Source organism: Musca domestica, unplaced genomic scaffold (genome assembly GCF_030504385.1).
Source record: "Musca domestica strain aabys unplaced genomic scaffold, Musca_domestica.polishedcontigs.V.1.1 12, whole genome shotgun sequence".
NCBI classification, from domain to species: domain Eukaryota; kingdom Metazoa; phylum Arthropoda; class Insecta; order Diptera; family Muscidae; genus Musca; species Musca domestica.
In genome coordinates this window covers 15287128-15306508 of record NW_026712155.1, presented here as the reverse complement: position 1 = coordinate 15306508, position 19381 = coordinate 15287128, and the positions used below count along the sequence as shown (strand labels likewise).

The following is a 19381-nucleotide window of genomic DNA, read 5'->3' as shown; positions in this document are numbered from 1 at the left end:
GAGGGGTGAGGAGAGAAGAAGAGAGAAGAGGAGCTGAAATGGAATAAAACTTTTGTTTCTTTCCTCCCCCCAAAATAACAGATTGATATTCAAATGTGAAACATTAAAAGTCTAGCTTTTGTTGCTGTTTTAATAAATTGAATTCAGAAAATAAACAATCCCCAAGGAGTCGAAGATATATTTGTGTGAACCTGTGTGTGTGTGTGTGTGACGTAGTATTTAAATGTACGCAACTGTGCCGAAGTCAGGCCAAAAACATTTACATTTTTTTAATTGTTGTTTTTAAAAAATTTAAATTAAATTTCTCATAGATCAAATAAAGGAGAGGGAGAGAGATGGAGAGAGAGTTAATTTTTATCCCCCAGAAAGCAGTAAAATTTTTGGGATTTTAATTTCCCTTAAACATGAATAATTTGGAAATTTCCCTTGCCCTTTGTAAAGTCATTGCTCACTGGGCGTGAGGGGAGCAGGGGGATTACAACTCGGATAATTGAAAATCTAAAATTATAGAGTTTTGTAATGTGATTAGGATAAATGGGGAAAGATTTGCCTTTGGGGAGAGAAAGATATAATTTTAGGGAGAGGAGAGAAACGCATTTTCTCAAAAATTATGTTAATAAGAGAATATAAATGGAAGAGGATGGGTCGTAATTGATGTTTAAAACTTAAAAAAAGTGAATTTCTAACAAAATCGGAAAGTTTTAACCCTAGGTTTTGATTTAGAAATTGTATGCAGACATAAAGCCCACATTTTGAAGTTTTGAATATTTTTAGAAAGACGATCATTTTAGATTTTTTTTTATAATTTTTTAAAGAGTTTGGTAGGCTATAATTGTAATTATACCCTACAACACTATGTGTTGGGGGTATTATAAGTTTGATTGGGCCAGAATTTATGTAACACCTCGAAATATTGGTTTCCCATATAGGAAAGTATATATGGATCTTCCTATCTCCCCAAGCTGAGTCGATCTAGCTATGTATGTCCGTCCGTCCGTCTGTCCGTCTGTCCATGTTAATTTGTAATCACTCTACAGGTCGCAATTATGGCCCGATCCTTACGAAACTTTGCACGAAGGTGGGGTTAGGGTCAGAATAGAAGCCTATTTCTTTTGGAGATGATCGCCAAATGTTTAGGGGTTGAAATGGACCAAATACTGAAAAAATGTCGGATTTTGCAGTAGCTATACAGGTCGCAATTATAAACCAATCGACGCGGAATTTCGCATGTTGCTAGAGGGCGGTGAATAAGCCTACCAATTTGGGTGGTCATCGGATAATATTTAGCGGGTAAAATAGGCCATATCTTTGTGTTGAAAAAATTCAAAATATTTCATTAAACCGCGAATATTTTAAATCCCGGTGAAACACTAAGCCATGACAAGGTTACTTCTGATCTTTATATTCATGTTAACATCCAACAAAACGGATATATAGCAAAATATGTGCGATATATATGTTTATCAAAGAAGATATGCTTGAAAAATCTCGTATATGTCGAGAACGGCTGAACTGATTTCGACAGTTCCCATTAATTCAGAATGGCCTCTTGGCAGGAAAGAAAAAACGTCTAAAAAATCGCATAAAAATATCTCTTTAAAGATGAAAATATTGATTTTGTAAAATTTTCTCATATTTTTTTCAATTTTGTCATATTTTTGGCATATTTTCATTTTGAATTAAACATTTGGTAATATTTCTACAGCTAACAAAACTAAGTAGTTAGGATATCATATACAGATCGCATTTATGGCTTGATCCTTACGAAATTTTGCATGGGTATAGGATGAGGGTCAGAATAGAAGCCTACTCTTTTTGGAGATGATCGCCATATATTTAGGGGTTGAAATGGACCAAAAAGTGTAAAATTGTCGGCAGGTCGTAATTATCGCCCGATCCTCACACACATTTGAATGGGGGTTACCGGACATTGCAAAAGCCAAGCAGTTTCGGATGGCCATCCAAAAATATTCAATGTGTGAAGGAGTTTGCCAACTTTTGTAGACAAAATACGAAAATGTCCATTCCAGTGACTTTTTGGAGAATTCACAAATACGGGAAAGACGCACTTCTGACTATTTCGTTAACGCTGATTTCGTTGAAGAATATAGTCAAATGGCTGTATCTCATATAGATGCGTTTCAGTCAAAAACCTATAATAAATGTTAATCTTTTGCCATTTCTGAGAGATTATAGGTCTTTGGGAAATATTGGTTCCAGATCTAGGAAGACCATTTACGTGCAACATCTACCGATAAATTGGAAATGAGCAAATTAGTTTAAGTTGCTATTATTCGAAAATTAGAGAACGAAACCTGATGGTTTTCTTTTATTATTTGTCACAATATCTTGTGGAATTCTTTCGAGTATCTCGCCTATATAAACTGTATCGTTTATTATAGTGTTGTAGGGTATTCAACGGTGGGCCCCGCTCGACTGTAGCCTTATCTCCAATATCAATAGGGCTCGTCCTTGTGTCAAACAAATTATTTATGCAAAATTTCATCTCAATCGGATAATAAATGCGACCTGAACTTTGTTTACAAAAATACATGGACAGACGGACTGACGGACGGACGGACGGACGGACATGCATAAATCGACTCAGAATGTGATTCTATGCAGATCATCAAAAGGAACTATGGGTCCATCTCGTTTCCTTTTGCCTGTTACAAACAAATGCACAACGACATAATACCCTGACCACCCTGTGGTGTAGGGTATAAAAATGTCCTATGCACATCCACGTTTTCGTATGGACCCCAATAGAATACTCTTATGATTTTTTTTTTGAAAATTTCCAAATTGGTTCCATTTGGTGAAGGGTACTGAAAGTTCGGCCGAATTTACTGCTTTTCAATTATTTTGATAATAATCGCTCTATACCCATAATAAAGCAATTTTCAAGTATCTACAGGGTGAGATAAAAAACTGCACCAAAGGCAAACGCCACACTTCGGTAGTTTTTAGTGCGAACTTTGCTTTCCAAAATTCTCCAGACACAACAGTCCAACGGATTGGTATCCGAAGATTTTGGTGGCCACTGTGCGAGTAACCTTATTTTGTAACCATTCTTGGTTGGCGCGTTCTGAGTCCAGTTGGAATGTCCAAGGTCTGCGGTCACAATTTTTGCGTGTCCAAGGCCTTAATACACCCTCCAGAAGGTGCACATTTTCAGCTGACCTCTTTGGCTTACTTGCCAAATACGATCATTTTGTTTGTTTATAAACTGGTGGACAACGAATGTTTTCTCATCGGGGAAAATCAAATTCGACAGCTCATCACTTTCGGCCAAGCGAAGCTAACCTTTAGCTCTTTTGAGTCTATTTTCTTTCTGTTGCGGTGTAAGTTCTAGCACTTTTTGGAATTTCAATGGCTTTACCCTGAGCTCATTTTTCAATATTTGCCGAATGGAATATTGCGATATGTTCAGCTCACGAGCTGTTTACTTGCCAAAGAGGTCAGCTGAAAATGTACATCCTCGGTTGGCCACCACAACTCAAGCGCCGGTCATGGTGATGGTGTGGGCCGCCATAACAACCGATTGTCGCTCTACGCTCATATTAATCGACCGTGGTGAATGGTTACAAAATGAGGTTCTTTGCTTCATTTCCAGTGCACAATGGCCACCAAAATCTCCGGATACCAATCCGTTGGACTATTGTGTCTGGAGTATTTTGGAAAGCAAGGTTGGCACTAAAAAATGTGGGTGACGGTTTCATTGGCCGTTTGAAGGCCATAATTCGTGCCAAAGGTGACCAATTCGAACAAATCTAAACTTATTCTAAAATTTGATGCTATTTCCGACATTTTTTGCTTTTATTCAATAACATTTAAAAACAAGTAAAAAAAGTATCGGTCGGTTTTGCCGACAGATGTATACCATCAGCCAATGTTCGATTATTTACAAATTTTATGAGCTTCATGGATATTCAAAATTTTGAGCGTTTGTGGGGGAGGTACTTGATGGAGTGGACCGATATTGTCCACTTGCACACCTGACCTAGCACTGTCGCAAATATTAGGATGTGCAAAGTTGGAGCAAAATCGGATTATCCTTTCACTTTCTGTGCAAAAAATATATTTTTTGAAAGTTTCGACCTTGTGTGGGGGAGGTACCAGAAGCAGTGGACCGATATATTCCATCTTAACACCAGACCTTGGGTTAATATAAATATTTGGATGTGTGAAATTTGAAGACAATCGGACTCTTACGTCACATTTTATGAGAGTTGTAATCATTCAAAATGTTGACCAATTGTGGGGGAGGTACTTGATAGAATGAACCGACATTGTCCATACTCATACCTGACCTAGCACTGTCGCAAATATTAGGATGTGCAAAGTTGGAGCAGAATCGGAATACCCTTTCTCTTTCTGTGCAAAAAATATATTTTTTGAAAGTTTCGACCTTGTGTGGGGGAGGTACCAGAAGAAGTGGACCGATATTGCCCATCTCCGAACTCGATGTAAGTTTGAAAAAAATATTACGATGTACCAAGTTTGGACTAAATCGGATACTCCCTTCGAGAGTTATCGTGCGCACCAGTCGGACATCGCTAGATCGACTCCAAATGTTCTGAAACGGATTTGGTCCAAAGAGACCAAGGGTCTACAACCGTTATTTCGACTAGGGAAGTTTTGACCGTATCAAATTGTATATACCCTCTGTAACAATATGGCGAGGGTATAATTATGGCGTATGACATTTTTTAATAAATTAAAAAAAATGTAAAAATTATGGCGTTTGTACCTAATTGGCTGTTGGTAGGATTTTAGTATTGGCTCACAAAACAATTATTGGGGAAGATCAAGTTAAGAATTTTATTCTCTAAAATCAAATTTCCAAATCTTCCAAGATACATCCTCATTAGGATTTTTTTTTGTCACTTCAATACCTTCCCGAAAACCATATTTAACTTGAAAATAAATATTTTTCTATCAAAATAAAACCATTTAATTTTTCCCCATCAGAGATTAAAATGTCCATTTTCCATAAAAAAATATTGCCTCACAGTCAATGCCCTGATTGTAATATAATTACAATTCCGAAAATTCCATAACACCCATTATTCGGGCTTATTATGTTTTATTCAAATTCGAAAATTAACCTCCAAATTACTTATAAAACGAATAAAGATGACAAAAAAAATATCCGATTATGTTCCATAAACGAAGAAAGAAAAACACTCACACACACACACACACACCATCTGCATAAATGTTTTGTAATAAATGAAGCAATTGATGTAATGATTCGATAATGAATGACATTCTTTTCACTCAAAAGCCGCTCTGTGTCTGTGTGTGTGCGGCCCTAAAACAGCTCTTAAAGATGTCTGCTCATGATATTGAAAGCTTTTTGTCACTTCATTTTTATTTATTTAACTTTTTTTCCTCTCAAAATTTTTTTTTTTTTTTTTTTTGGTTGGTTCGGTTTGAAATAACCGTGAACATGTAATTAGAAAAAGGTAAATTAGAAAACAAGGAGAAAAAGAAGAAGAAGAAGATTATTACATCCAACCCAAACCCAGAGACGAACACACACACATACTCATACATAATTGTGTTCATCCTCGAACCCTCCCCCAGCTCATTTTATCATGGTCCTGAGCTGGGGGAGGGTTCGAGGATGAACACAATTATGTATGAGTATGTGTGTGTGTGTGTGTGTTCGTCTCTGGGTTTGGGATGGATGTAATAATGTTGCAGCATATTTATGTATGTTGTCGCGTTTATTTTATGTAAAGCTTAATTTTCCATTCCCCATAGGGTTGGCGGGTGGCAAGTGGTTTGGTGGGAGGTTAGATGGTTGGGTGGCTGGGTGGCTGGCAAGCAAGCATTTAGACAGCCAGCCAGCCAAACAAGCGAGTCAAACCCATAACAGTGCCAGCCAAAAATAAAAATTCATTAAAACTCATATTTTTTGTTCATCTCATGACGGCGAACAATTTTTTGCCAAATCTATCACAGCATGAAATTTTCGTCCTCTTCTCGCTGTGTCTCTTATGCTACTGCTTTTTGTTTTATGTTAAAGGGGATAAAATGATAACATTTTTAAAATAATTTTCTAAAGTCGATACTGAAATATTTTTTAAACTTTGAGAATTATTGACATCTACCTTTTTCAAAGACTGCACTCAGTTGTGGGGAACTAGCATAGCTCTAATGAGAAAAATACGGTCGAACTTTGTTTGTTGTGGTATTCTTTTAATATTTTCAGAATTATTAGAAGTAATTAACACATCTTGCTTTCAAATATGAATGTTTAGGTCCTACTTGGACCACTCTGAGCATTTGTTGTGGACTTCGTAAAATGTAAATAATTCAATAACATTTATTAAACACAAGTTAAAAGTATCAGTCGGTATTGCCGCCAGAGATATACCCTCAGCCTATGTTCGATTATCTAAATATATTTTGACTAGTGTTAAGGTTATTCAAACGTTTGACCCTCTATGGAGCAGATCCCGAAGGAATGGGCCAATATTGCCCATTTCCTATCGGACCCAAAATATGATATAAATATTTCGACAGATGTGCCAAGTCTAAATGGAATCGGATGTTAATTTGGCGATTTATGAGCTTCATGGGTACTCAAAATTTCAATACTTTGTGGGGGAGGTACCAGAAGGAGTGGACCGATGTATTCCCCCTTCACACCAGACTAATACAAATATTAGGATGTGTGAAATTTGAAGACAATTGGACTTTTACATCACATTTAATGAGATTGTAATTATTCAAAATTTTGACCATTTGTGTGGGAGGTACTTGATAGAGTGGACCGATATTGTCCATTTTCACACCTGTCCTAGCACTGACGCAAATATTAGGATTCGCAAAGTCGGAGCAAATTCGGATTAGCCTTTCTCTTTCTGTGCAAAAAATATGTTTTTTTTTTTTGAAAATTTCGACCTTTTGTGGGGGAGGTACCGGAAGGAGTGGGCCGATATTGTTCATCTTAACACCAGTCCTTGGGTTAATATAAATATTCAGATGTGTGAAATTTGAAGACAATCGGAGTCTTACATAACATTTTATGAGAGTTGTAATAATTCAAAATTTTGACCATTTGTGGGGGAGGTACTTGATGGAGTGGACCAATATTGCCCATTTTCACACCTGACCTAGCACTGACGTAAATATTAGGATTTGCAAAGTTGGAGCAAATTCGGATTATCCTTTCTCTTCCTGTGCAAAAAAATATATTTTTTGAAAATTTCGACCTTTTGTGGGGGAGGTACCAGAAGGAGTGGACCGATATTGCCCATCTCCGAACTCGATCTAAGTTTGACAAAAATATTACGATATAGCCAATTTGGACCAAATCGGATACTCCCTTCGAGAGTTATCGTGCGCACCAGCCAGCCAGACAGACAGACAGACAGACAGACGGACGGACGGACGGACGGACGGACGGACATCGCTAGATCGACTCCAAATGTTCTGAAACGGATTTGGTCCAAAGAGACCTAGGGTCTAAAACCGTTATTTCGACTAGGCACGTTTTGGCCGTATCAAATGATATATACCCTCTGTAGCCATATGGCTGAGGGTATTAAGAAAACTGTACGCAATTTAGGAAAATATATTTCTTACCTTTCCGGTATAGAATAGAGGCAGATAAATTTTAAGTATATAAAATCCCAAATACTCGTGACCATTTTTAGTCCTTAGACTTCTTAAACTTTTTGTCATATTTTCAATGATTTGGTATTCATATCTAATTTCAACACTGAAAAATGTGCAATTATGGAATTTCTAGGCATTTAAAAATTTTTTTATAATTAAAATAAAGAGAATTTTTATAATAAACACAAGTGATTAAATAACAAGTTAAAAAGCAAGAAGTTCAGCCGGGCCGAACTTTGAATACCAACCACCATTTGGAACAAATTGGAAATTTTCAAAAAATAAAATCCTTAAAAATTCTATTAAAATTTTAAAAAATACCAAATATAGCCGTTGTATTGGGGTCTATACGACGTGGACCGCAACATACATAGGCATTGTTTGTCATAAGCCATTACCATATTCAAACTTGAAACTTGAAATAAACGGTAAATAATGTAGCTAAAATCATCAAAATATCGTATATAGGCAGGTACCGTTATATCGGACCTGGACCAGCATAGACAATTTTCTGTCATTGCGAACTTCAAATACGACATTTCAAACAATTTCGGTGCGTATTGTACCTAAACTCGTCAAAATACCGAATATAGGTAGGTGCTGGTATATGGGGCCTATACGAAGATCTGGATCTGCATAGAAAATTTTCAGCCATAGGCTGAACTTCACATACTAAGTTTTAAACAATTCCGCAATTGACTTCAGAGTAAGCAATAACAAATTTTACATATTTCAAGTTTATGTATTTGTTTGGTTCTTTCGATGCTTAAAATAACGTCACATAGCATACAAAAAAGTTATCTTGGTTTTTGACACACGCCACGATATCATGCGAAATTCTGTCGCCAATGGCCTTATTTTTACGATATCTACAGAAAATTGCACTATCCCAAACTCCAACATCATGCTAAATTACATGTCAATCAGTTAAGAAATGAGATTTGTAGATTTACTGAAAAGTCGTGATTTTTTTATTTTTGGTCTATTTCAATCCAAATATATAGAGTCAGATAAAAAACTACAACAAAGTCAAATGCCATAATTTTGACATTTTTTTTTAAATTTTATTGAATGAAAGCAATAAAATGGACATCGACACTTTGGTATTTTAAGTGCCAACTTTGCTTTCCAACATACTTCAGACACAATAGTCCAACGGATTGGTATCCGGAGATTTTGGTGGCCATTATGCGCTGGAAATGAAGCGAGGAACCTCATTTTGCAACCATTATTGGGTGGCGCGTGCTGAGTCCTGTGAGAATATTCAAGGCTTTAATACACCCTCCAGAATATTTTCGCGATAATATTCGACATTTATTCTGATGCCACGATCGAAGTACGAGCGGAGAGCGGCCATCGGCTGTTATGGCGGCCCATGGCGGACCATTACCATGGCCGGCGCTTAAGTTCTGGTGGCCAACCAAAGTTGCATATTTTCAGCTGACCTCTTTGGCAAGTAAATACGATAATTTTGTTTGCGCAGCAACTCTTTAGCTCTTTTGAGTCTATTTTCTTTCTGTTGCGGTGCGGTGTAAGTTCTTGCACTTTTTGGAATTTCAATGGCTCCACCCCGTGCTCGGGACATTTTTCAATATTTGGCGAATGGAAAATTGCGATATGTTAAGATCACGAGCCCTTTTTCAGCCACTCTGACGCGGGTTTCGATCAAGTCGCTTTCTTACTTTTCAAACCATTTCTGCTGATGTTGCTGTTTTCTTCCGTTCACTTCCTTGACGTTGGGCTACCAGTATCACGGTAACGAGCGATGGTACGAGACGCAAAAGATTTATTCACATTTAAATGCTGGAGTGCTCTAACGATGGGCACTTGTGGTTTTCCAGCCAAATATAAAGAAATCACACTATCACGCTTGAATTCCATTACGAATAACTTCTTTTCTGGAAAATGCTCACCGGAATGCTTTTGTAGGCTTGTAAACAATGTAATGAGCTGTTACTGGAATAATTTTAACAGCTGTCGGACGAATGGCTTAGAAATGACAGCAGTCTGAAGTTGAAGTTGAAGTTGCGGTTTGTCTTATAATCCATCATAGATTGTAGGGAAAATATATATCAAATTTGTCATCTAGTTTGTAATACCTCCAAAAATTTGTCGGAGATACCAACATATATATTTGTGATCAGCATAAAACTCTAAGTAGAATTGATGATGTTCATCAATGAATAAGAACTTTGAACAATGGCATAATAGTTTGATTTGTTCTTAGGATGATAGTTGTTGAAATAGTTATATTGGTTCAGTAGGCCCCATACTGGATTTCATATATATTTACATAAGTATGTAGACTGTCTGATTTTCATACCCGCAGCCATATGGCTAGTGAGCGTATATATCATTAAATACGTCCCGATGTTTAATCGAAATAACGATTTTAGACCCTAGGTCTCTTTTGACCAAATCCGTTTCAGAACATTTGCAGTCGTTCTAGCGATTTCCGTCCGTCTGTCTGCAGATACCTTCACCCCAACAGATACCTTCCCCACAAAGCGTCAAAATTTTGAATATCCATGAAGCTCATATAACGCGAAATTAATATCCAATTCTATTCAGACTTGGCACATCTTAATATCTCCATCAACACAAGATCCGTTATAAAGATGGTAGATATCGGACCATTTCTTCTGGTACCTCCCCCACAAAGGGTCAAATTTTCGATTTAAAAAAAAATTATAAAATCCGAAATGAGCATACTGTTCTCTTCATATTTCATACATCATAATACTTTTATCAACCCAAGATCTAGTGCAAAGATGAGATATATCGGTCCACTCCTTCTGGTAACTACACCCCCAAAAAAGGATCAAATTAACCATAAAGCTCTTAAAATACGAAATTTACATCCGATTACATTCAGACAAGGCACATCCCAGTATTTAAGTAATCAAACTTTGGCTGAGGGTATACATCTGTCGGCAAAATCGAGTGATACCTTTGAATTTGTTTATTTATATGATTTATATTTGTTAGTGCATATATCCTCAAGGACATATGATTGCATACGTATTTACAATATTCATATATATTGTGTCCATAAGATATATGGCTTCAATCATTTGCCTAAACCAAAATTTAAAATAAAATTCAAAATTGTCCTCCACAGAATCAAAATTCTCGCAATTGCTCTAAAAACTTGTGTGAAACGGCAACACTAGTTATGTTATTTTTCCTTTAATTACTTTTGCCCTCACTTTCTCTTGTTTTACCATTTTCTCTCTCTCCCAAACTCTCTCCATGCTACTCTTGCTTTAAGCAACAAAACAAAACACTATTTACTCTTTATACCATTGGTCCTGCGACTTTGACACTGATTAACGGCCAAGAAAAATTACACTAAAAAAGAGAACACCATTTTTCATGGAAAACCCCCCTCGAAACTAATTTTTTCTTGTTGCAATAGGTTTTTCTCTTTAAATTTCGGGCTACTAATTACAGACATCCGTCGTTTTGCAGAGGTTTTGAACAAAAATGTATTAGCATAGAATCTATGTATGGTTGTGTGTGTGTGCGAGTAAACATTTTAGGAATACAGACCTACAGACGTACACTTTTCCGAAGACAACACTCGGTGAGGAGAACCCAGAAAAAAACAAATTTGGAATCTGTATCTTTGTGCCAGTGAGTGAGTGTGTGTGCTAGTTAATGGTGCTGCTGTTGTTTTTGTTAAAATTTGTTGTTGTTGCTGTTGTTATTTCTATAAATTTATGTATGCTCTTGGCTCACTGCGGTGTGTTTAAATCGGCGGTGTGGTTTGAAAATTTATTTTTAGAAAATCGAGTATAATTTTTCTTAAAAATTCACATTTTAAATATTTTAGATTTTTTTTGAAATACATACTTTTTTACTCGGTTTTTTGTAGTGCACGAGATTTGTGGTTGTTGTAATTTTTATGGAATTTTTAGTTGTTTTTTTGCACGGGCTTTGTTGTTGCTGATATTTATTTTTATTTTTTTTGTTTTTTTTTATCTCTAGTATTTGCTGTTTTCTTTTGAACGGGCTTTGTTGTGGCTGTTAAATATATTTTTTAATTTTTAGTTGTTGTTTTTCTTTCTTGTATTGCACTGGTTTTTTGTTGTTGTTATATATATTTTTTAATTTCTTTTTTTTGTTATTGTTGTTGTTGTTTTCTATAATTTTCCTCAATTAATAACACTTGCACTCACACCACCAAGCCAACAATAAAAAATTATCATTTCCTACTTTTTTTATTGATTTCTCTTTGTTCGACACCAACGTGCACACATATGCACGTGTGTGTCTGTGTGTTAGTATGTACGAGCGATTTGTTTGGTTAGGGGTACACAAAGGAATCCTCTGTGTGTTTTCAAGTTTCGTTTTATTTTCGGGGAATTGGAAGTTTGTTTATTTGTTTGATCCTTGCATTCGTTTGTTACTCCTTTCGTTCTTCGTTTATTCGATTCGTTTTTTTGCAATTGGTTTTTGTTGTTGTTACTGTTGTAGTATTTGATTTGTTTCTTGTTTTTATTTTTTTTTTTTTTCAGTTTCGTTTATGACATTCGTTCGTTCCTTCGTTGGTATGTCTGCCACTAGTATAACACATTTAACACGCACAATTTCACAAATTTCCTCCTCATATTCGATGACGAGGACGACACAAAAACCATCGCTGGTGGTGTTGGCGGAGAGGGGGAGAGGAGGTTCATCTATTTTCCATCAAGCACACAATAATCATTCTTATCAACCTCACAATCATCAACAACGACGACAACGACAACAACTATATTAAACGATGACGACTGGAGGAGGAGGAGCAGCCCAAGCTGAAGCAGAAGCTGAAAAAACAAACGTTCTCACATCGGCAGCATGGACGAAAGGATGTAGGTTTTTTTTGGTTGGTTGCTTGCCAGGATAACTACCTGCTTTAATCCGTTTTCAATTACTTTTGCTACTGTGCTTCAGTGCGCGATATACTGCAGCTGATTCTGCTGACGATGTAGCAGGGTTGTTGTGGTTGTTGTTGTCGTTTTATATTATAACAGAGATTTTTATATCCGTTCCTTTTTTTGTTGCTGCTGCTCACAGGGTTAACATTTTCTTTTTACTGGTTTCACACACACACACTCTCGCACACAAACCGAGCTGGTGTATCTGTGTTCGTGTGTCGGCGGCGTGTTTTACTTTCTTTTAACTTGCAGTTTTTCAAAATTTTGTTGTTTTTGTTTCTTCCACTCAATTTCCATGTAGTGAAAGCTTTTAATTTTTTTGTTTTGTTGTTTTTTTTTTGCGCCCGTATCCGTCGTATACCCGTAGTAGACGTCCTGACTATGTCATATCCTAAATGCGACTATTACACCTCGGTAATCCTTCAGTTAGTAATACGTATAGATGGTCTCGTTTTTCAACAGCATTTACCTACAACAACATGGTTTTTGTTCAGCTACTCTGCTCATGCTCTGCAAGGATAGGCTCTCTCTCCCTCTCTCCCTGACTCAGACACTAAACTTACTTACAGCCTTACAATATGCCAAGGAAAGTTTATATTTGAATAATATGCAAGGAAGAGCTTTATCTTCGGAAAATAGTATAAGAGAGTGAGAGATGAGAGAGAGAGAGAGAGAGAATAAATGAGAGTGCTAATTTGCCGTTTTGTAAATGTTAAGAGAAATTCTTTTATTGTTATTTCTGCATTCGCCCACTAAAACCTAAGTTCCTAACAATCGATCAACAGTTCTTTGTGTGGCTCAAACGGATTTCCGCTAAATGCCCAGCCATGGTCATTGGGATTTTCAGGGCGAACTTGGTCAGTAAGTAACTTGTGGGCATTCGACAATTCAAAAAAACTTTTGAAACGAAGTGACAATAAACTGACAAGAGGATGTGTGGAAACGAATAGAATAAAGTTCGAATATTTATGAAAAGGATACCACTTTGGGTAGAGGGGTTATAACAGACAAAGATTCAAGTTGTTTAAATAAATTTTACAGTTTATGAGCAGGAGGATCCTCTTCTGTACACTTGATGACCAGAAGGGTCCTCTTCTGATGATCCTTTTCTGTACAGTAGATGGCCAAAAGGGTCCACTTCTGTACAGTAAATGACCAGAAGGATCCTCTTCTGTACAGTAGATGACTAGGAGGGTCCTCTTATGTACAGTAGATGAGCAGAAGGGACCTCTTCTGTACAGTAAATGAGCAGAAGAGTCCTCTTCTGTACAGTAGATGAGCAGAAGGTTCTTCTTCTGTACAGTAGATAGGAAGAAGTTTCCTCTTCTGTACAGTAGACAACCAGAATTGTCCTCTTCTATACAGTAGATCACCAGAAGGGTCCTTTTCTGTACAGTAGAAGATAAGAAGGGTCCTCTTCTGTACAGTAGATAACCAAAAGGTTCTCTTCTGTACAGTAGATAACCAGAAGGGTCCTCTTCAGTATAGAAGATAACAAGAAGGGTCATCTTCTGTGCTGTTGATGACCGGAAGGGTGATCTTCTATACAGTATATGACCAGAAGGGTCCTCTTCTGTACAGTAGATGACCAGAAGGCCTCCCTTCTGTACAAAACATGATCAGACAGCTCATCTTCTGCACAGTAGATAACTAGAAGTGGCATTTTATGACAGTAGATCACCTGAAAGGTCCTCTTCCGTACAGTAGATGACCAGAAGTCTCCTCTCCTGTATAGTAGATGAACAGAAGTGTTCTCTTCTCTACCGTAGATGACCATAAGTGTCCTTGAAAAAATATTCTTTAAAAAATTCCACGCATTATGAGTCATTGGAAAAATATTCTTTAAAAAATCCCACGCCTTATGAGTACTTAGAAAAATATTCTTTAACAAATAAATTATTCTTAAAAATATTATTCTTTAAAAAATTCCGCGCCTTATGAGTCCTTGAAAAAATATTCTTTAAAAAATTCCACGCCTTATGAGTCCTTGAAAAAATATTCTTTAAAAAATTCCACGCCTTATGAGTCCTTGAAAAAAATATTCTTTAAAAAATTCCACGTCTTATGAGTCCCTGAAAAAAATATTCTTTAAAAAATTCCACGCCTTATGAGTCCTTGGAAAAATATTCTTTAAAAAATTAATTATTCTTAAAAAATTATTCTTTAAAAAATTCCACGGTCTATGAATTCCACGCCTTATGAGTCCTTGAAAAAATATTCTTTAAAAAATTCCACGCCTTATTGGTCCTTGAAAAAATATTCTTTAAAAAAATTCACGCCTTATGAGTCCTTGGAAAAATATTCTTTAAAAAATTCCACGCCTTATGAGTCCTTGAAAAAATATACTTTAAAAAATTCCACGACTTATGAGTCCTTGAAAAAATAATCTTTAAAAAATCCACGTTTCTGTTGGTCCTTGAAACAAAAACCCACGCCTTATGGGTCCTTAAAAAATATTCTTTGAAAAACTCCACGCCTTATGGGTCCTTGAAAAAAATATTCTTAAAAAAAATCCACGCCTTATGGGTCCTTAAAAAATATTCTTTCTTAAAAAAATATTCTTTAAAAAATCCACGTTTCCTGGGCCCTTGAAAAAATATTCTTTCTTAAAAAAATATTCTTTAAAAAATCCACGTTTCCTGGGTCCTTGAAAAAATATTCTTTGAAAAATCCTCGTTTCTGTTGGTCCTTGAAAAAATATTCTTTGAAAAATCCTCGTTTCTGTTGGTCCTTGAAAAAATATTCTTTAAAAAATCCACGTTTCTGTTGGTCCTTGAAAAAATATTCTTTAAAAAATCCACGCCTTATGGGTCCTTGAAAAAAATATTCTTTAAAAAATCCACGCCTATTGGGTCCTTGGAAAAATATTCTTTGAAAAATCCACGTTTTTGTTGGTCCTTGAAAAAATATTCTTTAAAAAATCCTCGTTTCTGTTGGTCCTTAAAAAAATATTCTTTATTTTCTGATTTGTTTTTATTCCGAATTTATGTCCATTTCCCCATATCAAACTGCCATGTTTACATCCCTTAACTCCATAATCCTTGCTTATCCCCCCATTCCTTTGTCATACTTTATGCCCGAGTCACCTGTCGTTTTATTACCAATTAAAAATCCCAAGTAATTATTTTTATTTCTTTTTTCCATCTGTGTTGCCCCCTGCCTCCTACATCTCCTCGTCCTTTTTCCCGAGTTTTTGATTTTCTGTGGAAACCACAACAGCATTAATAATCAAGTGATTTCGCATTATAACATTATTTTAATATGTTTCTACCACTCCTACCTTCCCACCTACCCACCCTCCACACTTCAATCAAATCATTAAGATTACTTCCCGGAATACCTGTTGTTAGACGCATAAAGGGCCGGAGAGGGGGGTGGGTGGTGGTGGTAATGGCGATTATTAAACTGAATTGTTTCTAATACTTTCAACTCATTTACGTCGCTCTTTCTCGTCCAGCCAACCAACCTGTGATACCCACGGCAAGGTGTTTGCATGTGACCGTAGGATAGGGTGGAGATGGTGTGGAGGTAAATGAGACGACCACAAATGGAAACCATGGTCTGCTTAAGTCGTTCTTAGTATTTCAATAATCTTCAATGGGAGACCATTGAAATGTTCGTCATTTGGTAGAAGAATTATGGCATTAACTCGTCGTCCTGGTCGTCATGTTTCATTTCCATAGAATAGAAGAATTTCAACACTAATACCAATGTAATTTGTGTTCCAACAAAAACAACAACTACTACGACGACAACAACGACTATTTTATGAATGTTTATTTGTTTCAATTTAATGGAGGTGAAAAGAGAGAACCCATGAAACGTGGCCGGGGGGAGGAGGGGGGAGAGTTTCAATTAAATCTCAGCATCCTTAGACAAAAAATGTTCAACTGTTAACATAATACATTAGCGTTTACAGGCCAACAAACATAACACACGCACACACACACACATACACATACATTCGCTCTGTTATGTTTGTGCTCTCCATGGCGAGAGAGAAAGAGAAAAACCCAGAGACAATCAAATAAACAACTCTTATACCTTCACCAATCCTGCGCATTTTTCTAATGCTTTGGAGCCTTATATGCCATCTCCTGCCAGAACAGAGCCAAACCACCACCAACAATAACAACAACCACAACACAAACAAAGAGCAATCATTTTCTGTAATGCTGACAGAGAATCCCAAGCGTTGATACTCATCGTCACCACCGCAACGATGAATGGTGGAGAGCAGTTTGTCACACAAAAGAGACAAGAGGGATTGGAAAACATAAAATCCTGTAAGACTTTAATAAACAAAAAACAAAAGCAACAACGACGACAAAAGAAATGAGAAACAGAAGCAGAAAAAAATTACGAAAAAAATGCCAACAAAAGCAATAGCAGAAACAGCAGCAGCAGCAAGACGAACACACTTTACAAACATGTCAAAGTAGGGAGCTTTAAAACCAAGTAAACAAAAGAAGAAAAATCATACTCTACTCAAATGGTGTGTAAATGCACACACACTCACATGCATAAAAAAACACACATACATCAGCCTTGCAAACAAGTGTATTTTTGTGTGTGTGTGCGTGCGTGTGATGGTTTTTCTTCATGCAACTACCTAAACTCTAAACGTTTTGGAGTGTGTGCAACCGATGAAAGTATGTTCGGCCAAAAGTGTGTGTGTTTGTGTGTGCATCATTTTCAATTCTTCCCTCTTGTTGTTGGGAGTTGAAGAGCAGCTCCTCCATGCCAAGCATTTCTATGTCTATTTGCATGTGGAACAGTAATGTCTATTTAGATGCTAAAATTTCTAGGAAATCTATTGAATAGCTACTCTACGGCCATCAAACAATGATGACCATCTATCAAATGAGGAACAAGGATAAGAAGGCATACCCGTGCGGTTTGGGTGTTAAGGCGAACAATGAGTGGCTGGTAGGGGAAGGTCTTTAAGAAAATGTTTCTTAAATGACAAACATTCATTTTTGGATGAATCAAAAAGAGAAGGATCTGAGAGCCCTGGTAAAAAAAAATTAAAAATCAAAGATTGAAGATTTCAGGTCTTGAAAAATATATTAGAAATCCACAATTATAGTTCTTAGAGCACTTCTTAAAATTATGGTAAAAATCCACAATAAAAATCAAATAGTTCTTGCATCTTGTCCTTTCAAAAATATTCTTCAAAAAGTTCACGATATAAAAATATATTGAAAATGAAAACAAAAAATATGATTATAGCTTCGACGGTCCTTCCAAAAATATTTTTAAAAGTTCGCGAAATAGATGTTTTGGAAACCCATGATTAAGGCTCCTAGAATCCTTGAAAAAATACTTTTTTTTTAAAAAAATCCGTGATTAGTCCTTGCAAAAAATTTAAAAATCCAAATAAGTCCTTGTAAAACTAATTCCGAAAAATTCGGGGTTGCAGCTCCGATAGTCCGATAGTCCTTAAAAATATATTTTCAAAATCCATGATAAAAGGACTAAAAGTTCCTTGAAAAAAAATCCACGATAAGTCCATGCAAAATTATGAGAAAATGTTTCTGAAATGACAAATTTTCTATTTTGGTGAGAAGAATGAAAGAAGGCACTGAGAGTCCTTGAAAAAAAATTTTAGAAATTCAAGATGAAAGGTTTTGGAATATATTTTAAGAAACCCACAGTTATAGTTTTTAGAGCACTTCTTAAAATTACAGTAAAAATCCACAATAAATATTTAATAGTCCTTGCAAAATTAATCAAAAATAGTCCTTACGAAAATATTCTTTAAAAAATTCACAATATTAAAATATTTTTAAAATCGTTGTAATTCTAATCGTCCTTCAAAATTATAATTAAACATGCATGATTACAGCCCCGATAGTCCTTACAAAAATATATTTTAAAGTTATTTTTACAAATTCCGATGGTCCTTCAAAAAAGGTATTTTAAAGTCCTTGTTTTACAAATTCACAAACATAGCTCTAACTGTCCTTCCAAAATATATACTTAGAAGTTCTTGAGAAGCGCATATTTTAAAAATCCACGACATTTTCATGGAAAAATATAGTCTTTTAAGGAAATTAAAAAAATCCACGATTGGTCCTGGAAAAAATGTTTGGCAAAAATCCGCAAAAACTGTCCTTGTAATAGTAAAAACCCATGATTAAGGATCCGAGAATATTCTTTAAAAATCCGTAATAAGTCTTTGGAAAAATTAAAAATCCAAGTTAGTACTTGCGAAAGCAATATCAAAACAATTTGCAGCTTCGACAGTCCTTAAATAGGTATATTTCAAAATGCTTGGTTAAAGAACCTTCAAAAAAAAAAGATCTTGTCGACTTACTAAATTTTATAAAAAAAAATCCATGATCATGGCTTTTATAGTCCTATCAAAAATTTTAAACTTCGATAGTGCGATGGTCTTTCCAAAAATATATTTTAAATTCCCTTGAAAAGGATTATTTAAAATTTTACAATTATAGCTCTAAAAGTCCTTTCAAGAGATATATTGAAAAGTTCTTGAGATTATATATTTTAAAAATCCACGACTCTTCCATGGAAATATGTAGTCCTTTAAGGAAATTCAAAAAATCCACGTCCTTGCAAAATTACATTCAAAAAATCGTAAATAGTCCTTGCAAAAATGTCTTTTGAAATCCCATGATTAGAGCTCCTCGAATCCTTAAAGAAATATTTTTTTTTCAAAATCCGTGATTAGCCCTTGCAAAAAATTTAAAAATCCAAATAAGTCCTTGTAAAACCAATTTGAAATATTTTGAAAACCCATGATTAGGTCTCCTCGAATCCTTGCAGAAATATTTTTTTTAAAAATCCGTGATCTTGTGGGC

The 19381-nt window shown here is 35.7% G+C and overlaps 1 protein-coding gene across 2 annotated transcripts in view; it reads right to left on the bottom strand.

Moving 5' to 3' along the window:
- LOC101900902 (limbic system-associated membrane protein) overlaps nt 1–12975 on the bottom strand; it is a 239433-nt gene extending 226458 nt beyond the window's left edge. Inside the window, exon 1 of one of the 2 annotated variants that reach the window (XM_059118329.1) lies at nt 11491–12975. The gene's annotated coding sequence lies outside the window, so the exon portion shown is untranslated. The remainder of the gene's footprint in view (nt 1–11490) is intronic. The other variant, XM_059118330.1, reaches the window with a different exon arrangement.
- Nucleotides 12976–19381: the final 6406 nt, after the last annotated feature.